The sequence below is a fragment of the Tachyglossus aculeatus genome, chromosome 23 (genome assembly GCF_015852505.1).
Source record: "Tachyglossus aculeatus isolate mTacAcu1 chromosome 23, mTacAcu1.pri, whole genome shotgun sequence".
In the NCBI taxonomy this organism is placed as follows: Eukaryota; Metazoa; Chordata; class Mammalia; order Monotremata; family Tachyglossidae; genus Tachyglossus; species Tachyglossus aculeatus.
The window spans coordinates 39,389,828-39,401,026 of record NC_052088.1 but is presented as its reverse complement, the minus strand read 5'-3'; the positions used below and the strand labels follow the sequence as shown (position 1 = coordinate 39,401,026).

At 42.4% G+C, this 11,199-nt stretch overlaps 1 non-coding gene across 1 annotated transcript; it reads left to right on the top strand.

The window, feature by feature from the left end:
- The first annotated feature begins 4,095 nt into the window (after positions 1 to 4,095).
- On the top strand, positions 4,096 to 4,233 carry LOC119944985. Its single transcript, XR_005456121.1, has one exon. It is a non-coding gene; the product is annotated as a small nucleolar RNA SNORA7 (small nucleolar RNA).
- The last annotated feature ends 6,966 nt before the right edge of the window (positions 4,234 to 11,199 follow it).

Below are 11,199 nucleotides of genomic sequence, written 5' to 3'. Positions count from 1 at the left end.
TTTCCATTCTTTAACAGATGATGTCTGAAGAACAAGTATTTTCTATTCCAGAAGATGAATGCACCAAAAATGAAAAGCTATTCAACATGATGCAAGCTATCTTGGCAAGGATCTGGGTCACAGAGGAAAAAAAAAAAACCTGGCCTGTGTACTAGAAGTACCACTTGAGTCAAAAGAATAAAAACAAATAGCTGAAGTTAACAAACCTCAGGTAGGATACTAAGCAAACAACTGACCCTTGCCTCAGGGGTTCTGGGTTCAGTTGTTTTGGTAAAAATTATTAGACAATGGGTATCTTCAGAACAGGGAGCTGAATCCAGAGTCAGCACAAAGTGATTAGAGATGGCACATTAACTTCTTGAATTGGCCATTCTGTTCAACCTGGCACAAGGAGGAAGGCTTTCTAAAAACTCGAGACAAAGCAATTTTTTTTCTGAAAAACTGGCATGAATAGAACATGTTGTGGGCAGGGAATGTGTCTGTTTATTGTTATGTTGTACTCTCCCAAGCCCATAGTACAGTGCTCTGCACACAGTAAGTGCTCAGTAATTACAATTGAATGAATGACCGGATCAGGATAATCAAAAGTTTTCGGGAATGCATTAGCAAATAGACTTGGGCCTTCCCCTTATCCCTTTTTCTTTTTTCTCTTCTTCTAGGTCTTCTAGTTCTAGAGTTGTCTCTTCCTTTCATCAGTTACCTTTGTGCTTTTCCTTCTTTCTGCCTCCATTCTAATGTCCCCTCTTACTGCCCTTCTTACTTTCCTTTTCCTCCACTATTTGATGTTCCTCTCTTTTCCTATTACACTAATGCCTTTGCCACGCATCTCTGATGCTCTTTTAACGGTCTTAGAAGCTCTCCTCCATTTCTGCCCCTCCAACCCTCTGCCTGCCATTCCTGTCCTTTGGCTGCTTATCTTTTCCTCTTTCAACTGCTCTTCTCTCCTTCCTGTTTATTCCTCCTGCTCCCTTTATTCCCTGAAGTGTGTTCCTAACACGTGTCTCATCTCTCCCTCCCTCCATCTCTCTTTCCCTTCTCCCTTTTCCCATCGAACTCTCCTCAGTCTTGTGTTAGGAGGTGGTCCTGGAGTTGGAGCAGTCTTGGGAGAGGGCAGGCCCAATCCTCAGGATCTAACCTTCAAATGGCTACCTCAGGTGGAGCAGAAGGGTGGGGAGGGAACTAAGCAAGTGGAGGGAAGAAGGAAAGAGCTGGAGGTGACAGACCTCCTCACTCCTCACAGAATCGTTGGTGGCAGTCTGCTTCTGTGAGACACTGCTGCAGTGGCCAGGAGGGAGTGGGGTTCAGTTGAGGAATGAGATATGTACTCTACACAATTCCCCCAAATCCCATTCCTCTGCCAATCTGGCCTCCTGGGAGCTGTCTTCAACCCAAATGGCCTCAAAAATGGCAAACCAGATAGTGATTTAAGGAGCCCATCCAATTTAAAGAGAGCAATTGTCTTGTCTTATGACGTTGAGTCGTTTCCGACTCATAACGACACCACGGACTCATCTCTCCCAGAACGACCCGCTCTCCATCTGCAATCGTTCTGATAGTGGATCCATGGAGCTTTCTCAGTAAAAATACAAAAGTGGTTTACCATTGCCCAAGCTAGGAATGGAATGGTTATGCCTCTGCTTGACTCTCCCTCCTGAAGCTGAGGCTGGTAAAGTAGAGGAAACTCTCCAGGTGCAATCCTGAAAGGGGGATAGAGAGCAATATATTATGGAAATTGCAAAACACAATTGCAGCCTGGGGACGCACCCACAGGAGGGAGGGAGGAAATAAATATTTTGATGGGGAAGAAATCACTGTCTCCACACCCATTGGTACCATGAAGTTTGGTTCATTCATTCATTCATTCATTCATTCATTCATTCATTCAATCGTATTTATTGAGCGCTTACTGTGTGCAGAGCACTGTACTAAGTTCTTGGGAAGTACAAGTTGTGGTTCAGTGCTAAATGGTTAATTCAGTGCTCAGCACACAGTAAAGGATCAATAAATATCATTCATTGACTGATACCAGCGTGGGGAAGCAGCGTGGCTCAGCCGCAGGAGCCCAGGCTTTGGAGCCAGAGGTCATGGGTTCAAGTCTTGGCTCTGCCAATTGTCAACTGTGTGACTTTCAGCAAGTCACTTCACTTCTCTGTGCCTCAGTTCCCTCACCTATAAATGGGGGATGAAGACTGTGAGCCAACCTGATTGCCTTGTAACCTCTCCAGCACTTAGAACAGTGCTTTGCACATAGTAAGTGCTTAATAAATGCCATTATTATTATTATTATTATTATACCATTATATAATATAGCTGTGGAAAGAGAATTAGAGAAAATAATAATGTTCCAAGAGAACAGCCAACACCAAAAATAAAAAAATGGGGCTATTCTTCTTTGCAATACAATGCTAAACATCCCCAAAATGTTCATAATTTTCAACTTATGGGTGAAATGAGAGATAATACTGATAAAAAACTCATAAGAAAATATTCCTTTATTAACTTCATATCTGTAGATGCGACTGCAAATTCTTTTTGGCTAAGCTTCAAAATCTGCAAACTTCTAAAATGACAAAATATATCCAATCAACTCTGAGTCAGTGCTTAAGTTTACTAATGATAATTATTATTATTATTTTGGTTTTTGTTGGGCACCTATTATGTGCCAGGCACTGTACTAAGCACAAAGGTAGATACAAGATCATCAGGTTCCATAGGGGTTTCACATTCTAAGTAGGAGGGAGCACAAGTATTGAACCCCCTTTTTGCAGATGAGGGAACTAGTGCACAGAGAAGTTAAGTGACTCACCTAAGGTCACACAGCAGGAAAATGGCAGAGCCAGGATTAGAACCTAGATCCTCTAATTCCCAGGCCCATGCTCTTTCCACTAGGCCATGCTGCTTTTCTCTAAGAGAATATCCTGGTATATCTCCACTATTTTCCCCCTAGAGTTGATCTGCTACCTTGGTGTGAAAACCAAATCACTAAAACAAATTTAACTGGTCATGGGATTGAGGCAACATCCGTTTGCTAAGGAAACATGATTTTGTTATAGGTAGGTAAATGGTTGAATCCACCTTGATCAGCCCTATTGTTTTTCTTAAAGCTATTCAAGATAATAGACTGAGTCGTCCCACCAGCTTCCTGGGGAAATCTATTTTAGTGTTTTACACCATGACTATCAAGAAGAAATTCTTTCAGATGTCCAAATGAAATCTCTCCTGTTTTAATTTTTACCTTTTCTCCTTATTCAGTAGTTTGTGAACATACAGGAAATGGATGAACATCATATCAAAACTCTTTCACGTGTTTGACGTCCAGTGTTATCATCATCATCATCATCGATCGTATTTATTGAGCGCTTACTGTGTGCAGAACACTGTACTAAGCGCTTGGGAATTACAAGTTGGCAACATATAGAGACTTTTAGACTGTGAGCCCACTGTTGGGTAGGGACTGTCTCTAGATGTTGCCAATTTGTACTTCCCAAGTGCTTAGTACAGTGCTCTGCACATAGTAAGCGCTCAATAAATACGATTGATGATGATATAGAGACAGTCCCTACCCAACAGTGGGCTCACAGTCTAAAAGGGGGAGACAGAGAACAAAACCAAACAGACCAACAAAATAAAATAAATAGAATAGATATGTACAAGTAAAATAAATAAATAAATAGAGTAACAAATATGTACAAACATATATAAATATTTGTTATATATATACATATATATATATACACATATATGTTATATCACTTGTTGGCCATGTCCAGATTAGATTAAATACTGAAACTCTAATCTCTTAACCTTTCTTATTAGAATATATTTTCTGTCCCTTTAATGGTGTCTGTAACTCTTTTCTGAGTCTCTCCCCATTCTATTTAACTATGCAGTGAGATGCAGTGAGAGAGGGGCTGCCTTAATCCTGCCCTGACTATTCGCTAGCTCCCTAATAACAGCATCAACAGAAAGGAGGAACGAAGATTATTTAGTCCTATCAAGAATTCTAAGAAACTATTTTAGAGGTAGAGGGCCTGTTGGAGGGACTTCCCATGCCCCTAAGTAATTGTAATAATAATGGTGTGGTATTTTTTAAGCCACCTCTCAGGGTCGCACCTGGAGAGTTTCCAGTACTCTACCAGTCTCGGCTACGGGAGGGAGAGTCAAGCAGAGGCCTACCCATTCCATTCCTAGCTTGGGCAATGGCTAGAGAGTGGAACGGCATCTACTACAAGTCAAAACTCACCCATGCCGGGCAGCAGCGGCCCAGGAGAGAGTCAAGGGCGGAGACTCAAGTTTACTGCACGGAAGGAGGTAATCGTCAACCACTTTTGGATTTTGACCAAGAAAACTCTGTGGGTACGTGACCAGAGCGATTGCTGTTGGAGGTGGGGCATCTTGGGAGAGATGCATCCGTGGCGTCACTATGGGTTGGACACGACTCAACAGCATAAGACAACAACAACATTATTTATCCCTCACTATGAGCCAGGAACTGTACTGAGCACCGGGGTGGATATGAGCAAATTGTGTTGGACACAGTCCCTGTTCCATGAGGGGCTCCCAGTCTCAATCCCCGTTCTACAGATGAGGTGACTGAGGCACAGAGAAGTGAAGTGACTTGCCCAAGGTCACACAGCAGAAAAGTGGCAGAGCTGGGATTAGGACCCGTACCCTTCCGACTCCCAAGCCCTTGTTCTATCCACTATACAGTGCTGCTTCTATGCAAAAGATAGATAACCATCATATCATCATCAATCGTATTTATTGAGTGCTTACTGTGTGCAGAGCACTGTACTAAGCGCTTGGGAAGTACAAGTTGGCAACATATAGAGACAGTCCCTACCCAACAGTGGGCTCACAGTCTAAAAATATCTTAGGGATGTATAGGTAGGTCACGTCTTTGGTTCACTTTTTCACTTACCGGAGTTATTTATTTTTCCCCAGCCAATCAACAGTATTTATTGAGCACCTATTGTATGCAGGACCCTAAATTAAGGCCCTAGGAGAGTACAATAGAATTGGCCGTTGTGTTCCCTGCCCACAAGCAGCTTGCAATTGAGCAGGGAAGACAAACAGTAAAATAAATTACAGGCTCATTTGTTTGGTTTCCATAAAGTCAACATTTCAGTCAACAGAATCAGAACTAAGAAACACCAGTTGCAGTACCAGGCATGGCATTTACTGAACATCTACTAAATGCTGTGCACTGTACTAACCACTTGGGAAGGACAGAAGATACGACACGTTTCGTGCTCAGAGGGAGCTGACATTTTTACTTTCCGTCAGCAGGGTGAAAACCCAACCCACAGAAGCAATGTGGGCAGAAGTTGGGGCTGCCACCACCATTCCAACAGTGCTTTGCACATAGTAAGTGCTTAATAAATGCCATCATTATTATTATTATTCCCAGGACCCGGCCTCCTTCACTGGAGGCCAGGGTCATTGCCAGGAATTATAACCTCCCTCATTGCCAGAGGATAGATCTGTCCCACAAATGTGCAATGAACAGAATCCTGCCTTTCCAACTTTGGGAACATTGGGATGGTTCTGACCATTGCACTGGCAAGTGGACCTGCCAGCAATGGAGGGTCTGGAAGTGATTCCTTAACATCATGCACTTTATTGTCACTGATTTATTGGGTTTGCTGTTATTTACCCCGTTATTTCTTTCCCTATGCCTGTTAGTTTTCTCCACTTTCATTCAATCGTATTTATTGAGCGCTTACTGTGTGCAGAGCACTGTACTAAGCACTTGGGAAGTACAAGTTGGCAACATATGGAGACGGTCCCTACCCAACAGTGGGCTCACAGTCGTCTCTGGCCTATAGAGACCATGTGTGAATCAATAAAAGCAGTGTGGCATAATAGACAGAGCTCAAGACAGCAAGTCAGGAGACCTGGGTTCTAATCTTGGCTCCACCATTCACCTGCTGTGTGACCTGGGGCAAGTCATTTCACTTCTCTGTGCTTCAAATTCCGCATCTGTTTTCCCTGCCCCCTCAGAGAAGCAGCGTGGCTCAGTGGAAAGAGCACGGGCTTTGGAGTCAGAAGTCATGGATTCAAATCCCGGCTCCACCACTTGTTAGCTGTGTGACTTTGGGGAGTCACTTCACTTCTCTGTGCCTCAGTAACCTCATCTGTAAAATGGGGATTAAGACTGTGAGCCCCATGTGGGACAACCTGATCACCTTGTAACCTTCCCACCACTTAGAACAGTGCTTTGCACATAGTAATGTGCACTTAATCAATGTCATTATTATTATTATTAGACTATGATCCCCATATGGTACAGGGATTGGGTCTCATGTAATTGCATGGCAACTAATACCCCAATGCCTACCAAAGGGCTTGGTAAATAGGGGAGCTTAACAGATACCCTAATTATATTCATTTCTTTTTTCAGGGCTCAGAACACTGCTTCCAAAAAGGCCACTAATGCTTTCTTCAGGGCTCAGAACACTGCGTCTAAAAAGGCCACTAATGCTGGGAAATTATTAAATGGCCACTTTCCTTTCCCACGATCATTTTGATCAAATGGTACAATGTATTATGCATCTCCCATGTGCAGAATACAGTACAAGGTGGTTGAGAGTGCAACTGTGTAAGAAAGACAGTTCCTTAGAACTGGGCTTGAACAGCATTTGACACAAAATTAGTGCTTAACAAATACCAGCATTATCATTATTTCTGCCCTCAAGGATCTGAAAGACACAAACCATTCATAAGCTCTATGGCTATTTTAACAAAAGCATGCGTAGAAAGATAGACAAATAGAAGGGTGTGTAAATAAATCATAATCAGGAATCTGTGTCAGTGCTAGTATATACAAACATAAGTGCTACATGGGGCTGTTGTATGGGACTAGGGAAGGTGGAAATTAATTGGGGAATACCTCTTGGAAGAGGTGGACTTGAGGAGGGTTTTGAAGATGAGGAGAACTGTGGTCCAATCTGAAGAGGAGGGATTCCTAGGCAGGGGAACAGATGCAATCTTTTAGACTGTGAGCGCACTGTTGGGTAGGGACTGTCTCTATATGTTGCCAACTTGTACTTCCCAAGCGCTTAGTACAGTGCTCTGCACACAGTAAGCGCTCAATAAATACGATTGATGGTGATGATGATGCAATCAAAGGGACCGGAGGCAGAAGAGTTGGGAACGTGGTACAAAAGGGCTATCCTGGAAAGAATTCCCCCTCTAGACTGTAAGCTCGTTGTTGTCAGGGAATGCATCTACCAATCCTGTTATACTGTTATATTCCACTCACCCAGTACTTAGCACAGTGCTCTGCACACAGTATGTGTTCAATAAATTTGATTGAGTTCGGACACAATGTGAGAAAACCGTGGCTAAGTAGGAGGGAGGAAGCTGATTAAATGCCTTAAAACCAATGGTCAGGAGTTTCTTCTTGATTTGAAGATAAATGGGTAGCCACTGGAAGTTTTTGAGGAGTAGGAAGATGCACAGAAGATAATAATAATAATAATTAATATATAATAATATAACATATTATTATATAATAATATAATAAGTTGTGAGGGATAGGAAGATGCACAGAATATAATAATAAATATATAATAATATAGTATATTATTATAAAATAATATAATACTAATTAGAGAAATTTTACTATACTAATTTTACTATAATTATAATAGTAAAATAATATACTATATTATTATTATAAAATAATATAATACTAATAATAATACTATCTGCCAAGCACTGTTCTAAGTGCTGGGGTAGTAACAAGGTAATCAGGTTGTTCCACATGGGGCTCACAATCTTAATCCCCATTTTACAGATGAGGTAACTGAGGCACAGAGAAGTTAAGGGACTTGTCCAAGGTCACACTGCAGACAAGCGGGAGAGCTGGAATTAGAACCCATATCCTCCGACTCCCAAGCCTGTGCCATTTCCACAAAGCCACGCTGCTTCTCTGCTTCAGAATGGAGAGGAAAAGCAGCTCTCCCCGGTGATCTGTAGAAATTCCCCAGCGAGGAGGCAGAGCAGCGGTTTATAAGAACGTGACAAGTGCCTGCACCAGGGTGATAGCCATTTGAATAGAGAGGAAGAATTAATTCTGGGGTATGTTGTGGAGGGAAAAAAATCAGCAGTCTTCAGTGACAGACTGAATATGAGTTGAGACAGCATAATACCACGGTTACAGGCTTCCAGGACATAGAAGATGGTGAAGTTGTCAACTGAGATGGGAAAGTTAGGTGGAGGAGATTGAGGGTGAAATTGAGCTCAGTTTCAGGCACTGAATTTGGTGTTCAAAAAATATCTGCATTCACTTAAGGTGATTATTTTAAAAATACAGAAATGTGTTCTATTGAAAAAGCACCTTTCTCTAATGATTTCTAGATCCTTTTTAGACAATATTATCACTAATCTTCAGGCCACCCTTGCTTTCTGAGGGGGTGGGGAATGCAAGGTTATACTCCAGTTCCAGCTGGATTACGGAGGCTTTTAGGGAAGAGCAGATGACCGCATCTATCAGGCTCTGCCACATCCCATGTGGCTACCAAGATGATGGTCACACTTTGAGTTAAGTCTCCATCCGAAGAATTAAGACATACCAAGCCATTCCCTGGACATGCTTGGAGGGGTTCTTGGGCTTGACTCTGGATTCAGGACATCTGTGCTTGTTTATCCCTCCAATACCTCAAACTTAACATGTCCAAAACAGAACTCCTCATCTTCTCATCTAAATCCTATCCTCCCTCTTTCCCATCACTATACACAATACCACTATCCTCCCTGTCTCACAAGCCCATAATCTTGGTGTTATCCTCGACATCGCTCTCATTCAATTCATCCATTCAGTCTGTCACCAGATCCTGTCGGTTCTCCCTTCACATCACTAAAATTCTCTCTTTCCTCTTCATCCAAACTGTTACTATTCATTCATTCATTCAATCGTATTTATTAAGTGCTTACTGTGTGCACAGCACTGTATTAAGCACTTGGGAAAATACAATACAGCCATAAAGAGTGACAGTCCCTGCCCACAACAAGCTCACAGTTTGGAAGAGCGGGGGGGACAGATATCAATACAAATAGACATCAATATAAATAAATAAAATTACAGATATATGCTTAAGTGCTGTGGGGCAGGGAGAGGGTTAAGAGCAAAGGGAGCAAGTCAGAGTGATGCAGAAGGGAGTGGGAGATGAGGAAAAGTGGGGCTTTGTTTGGGAAGTCTCTTGGAGGAGATATGCCTTCAGTCAGGTTTTGAGGGCTGGGGAGTGTAAATGTCTACTCTGATCCAAGCACTCATCCAATCCTGCCTCAACTTCTATATCAGCCTCCTCACTGATCTCCTTACCTCCTGTATCTTCCTACTTCAGCCTCTCTTCACTCTGTTGCCTAACTCATTTTTCTAAAAAAAAAAAATACCCCAAATCAGTTCACATCTCCCCATTCCTCGAGAACCTTCAGTGGTTGCCCATCCATCTCTGCAAACTGAACTTCCTTACCATCAGCTTTAAAGCACTCAATAAGTTTGCCCATTCCCACCTTACCTCACTGATTTTCTACTACAGCACTGACAGCACTCTTTGATCCTCCATTCATTCATTCAATCGTATTTATTGAGTGCTTACTGTGTGCAGAGCACTGTATTAAGCGCTCGGGAAGTACAAGTTGGCAACATATAGAGACGGTCCCTACCCAACGGGCTCACAGTCTAGAACTAGTATCAGCTTTCTCACTGTGCCTTCATTTTGCCTGACTCACTGCCACCCACTTTCCCATGATCTCCCTCTGGCTTGGAACTCCCTTCCTCCCTCTTCATATCAAACAGATGACCACTCTCCCCACCTTCAAAGCCTTATTAAGGTCACATCTATTCCAAGGAGACTTCCCCAATTAAGCCCTCTATTCTCCATCTCTCCCTTCTGCATCACCTATGCATTTAATAATAATAATAATAATAATAATAATAATAATAATAATAATGGATTTGTTAAGCACTTACTATGTGCCAGGCACTGTACTAAGTGCTGGGGTGCATACAAGCAAATCGGGTTGTCCCATGTGGGGCTCACAGTCTTCATCCCCATTTTACAGATGAGGAAACTGAGGCCATGGAAGTGAAGTGACTTGCCCAAGGACACACAACAGACAAGTGGCAGAGCAGGGATTAGAACCCATCCAAACATTTGGATTTGTACCCTTAGATCACTTTCATTCAGCCCCTCAACATTTATGTACGTATCTGTAATTTATATTGTCTGTCTATCCCTCCATACTGTAAGCTCCTTTTTTTTACAAACTGGCATTTGCTAAGAACTTACTATGTGTCAAGCACTGTTCTAAGCACTGGGGTAGATACAAGATACTCTGGTTGGATATAGTCCCTGTCCCACATGGGGCTCACAGTCTTAGTCCCCATTTTACAGGTGAGGTAACTGAGGCACAGAGAAATGATAAGATTTGCCCAAGGTCACACAGCAGACAAGTGGCAGAGCCAGGATTAGAATCCAGATCCTTCAGACTCCCAGGCTGTTGCTCTAAATACTAGGAAACACTGCTTGCTTGTGGGTGGGAAACATGTCTAACAACTCCGTTGTATTGTACTAGCTCAGTTGCTTACTCCAGTACTCTGCACACAGTGAAGTGCTCAGTAAATACTATTAATTGGTTGATCTTGTCTCTGCTCCACGTCCTAGAAGCCCTGACCCATCTTTGCCCCTGTGCTCAAAATGAAAGGTCAGAACCTGAGTTTTCATGGATAGCAGTGAGTCAGCTCATCAACAGTATATTTTGAGTATAGACGTAGATACCGTGGGGAATTCAGAGAGAGAACAAGACAGTCTCTGCTTTAATGGGAAAGGCAGGACAAATTAATATACAGGACATAAACACATCAACCAGTATGTAAAGCAAGCAGCAGATGCATAAAAATAAAAGATCCATAAGGATGCGTGCGAAAGAAACATAAAATGCTGAGACTATATCAAGGGATATAAGAGGGATTGGAGTAATATATCCAGGTGGAGTTGATCCAGAAAGGCTGCAAGGAGGAGATGGGTCTTTAATAGTTTGCCAGAAGGGAAAGGACATAATAGTATTTAGTAAATGCTTACTATGTGCTAAGCCCTGGGGTAGACTCAGGATCATCAGATCAGACAATTCCCTCCCATGGGGGCTTGACAGTCTATGAGCCCCTACTTTGGAGAAGAAGTTGAATAACTT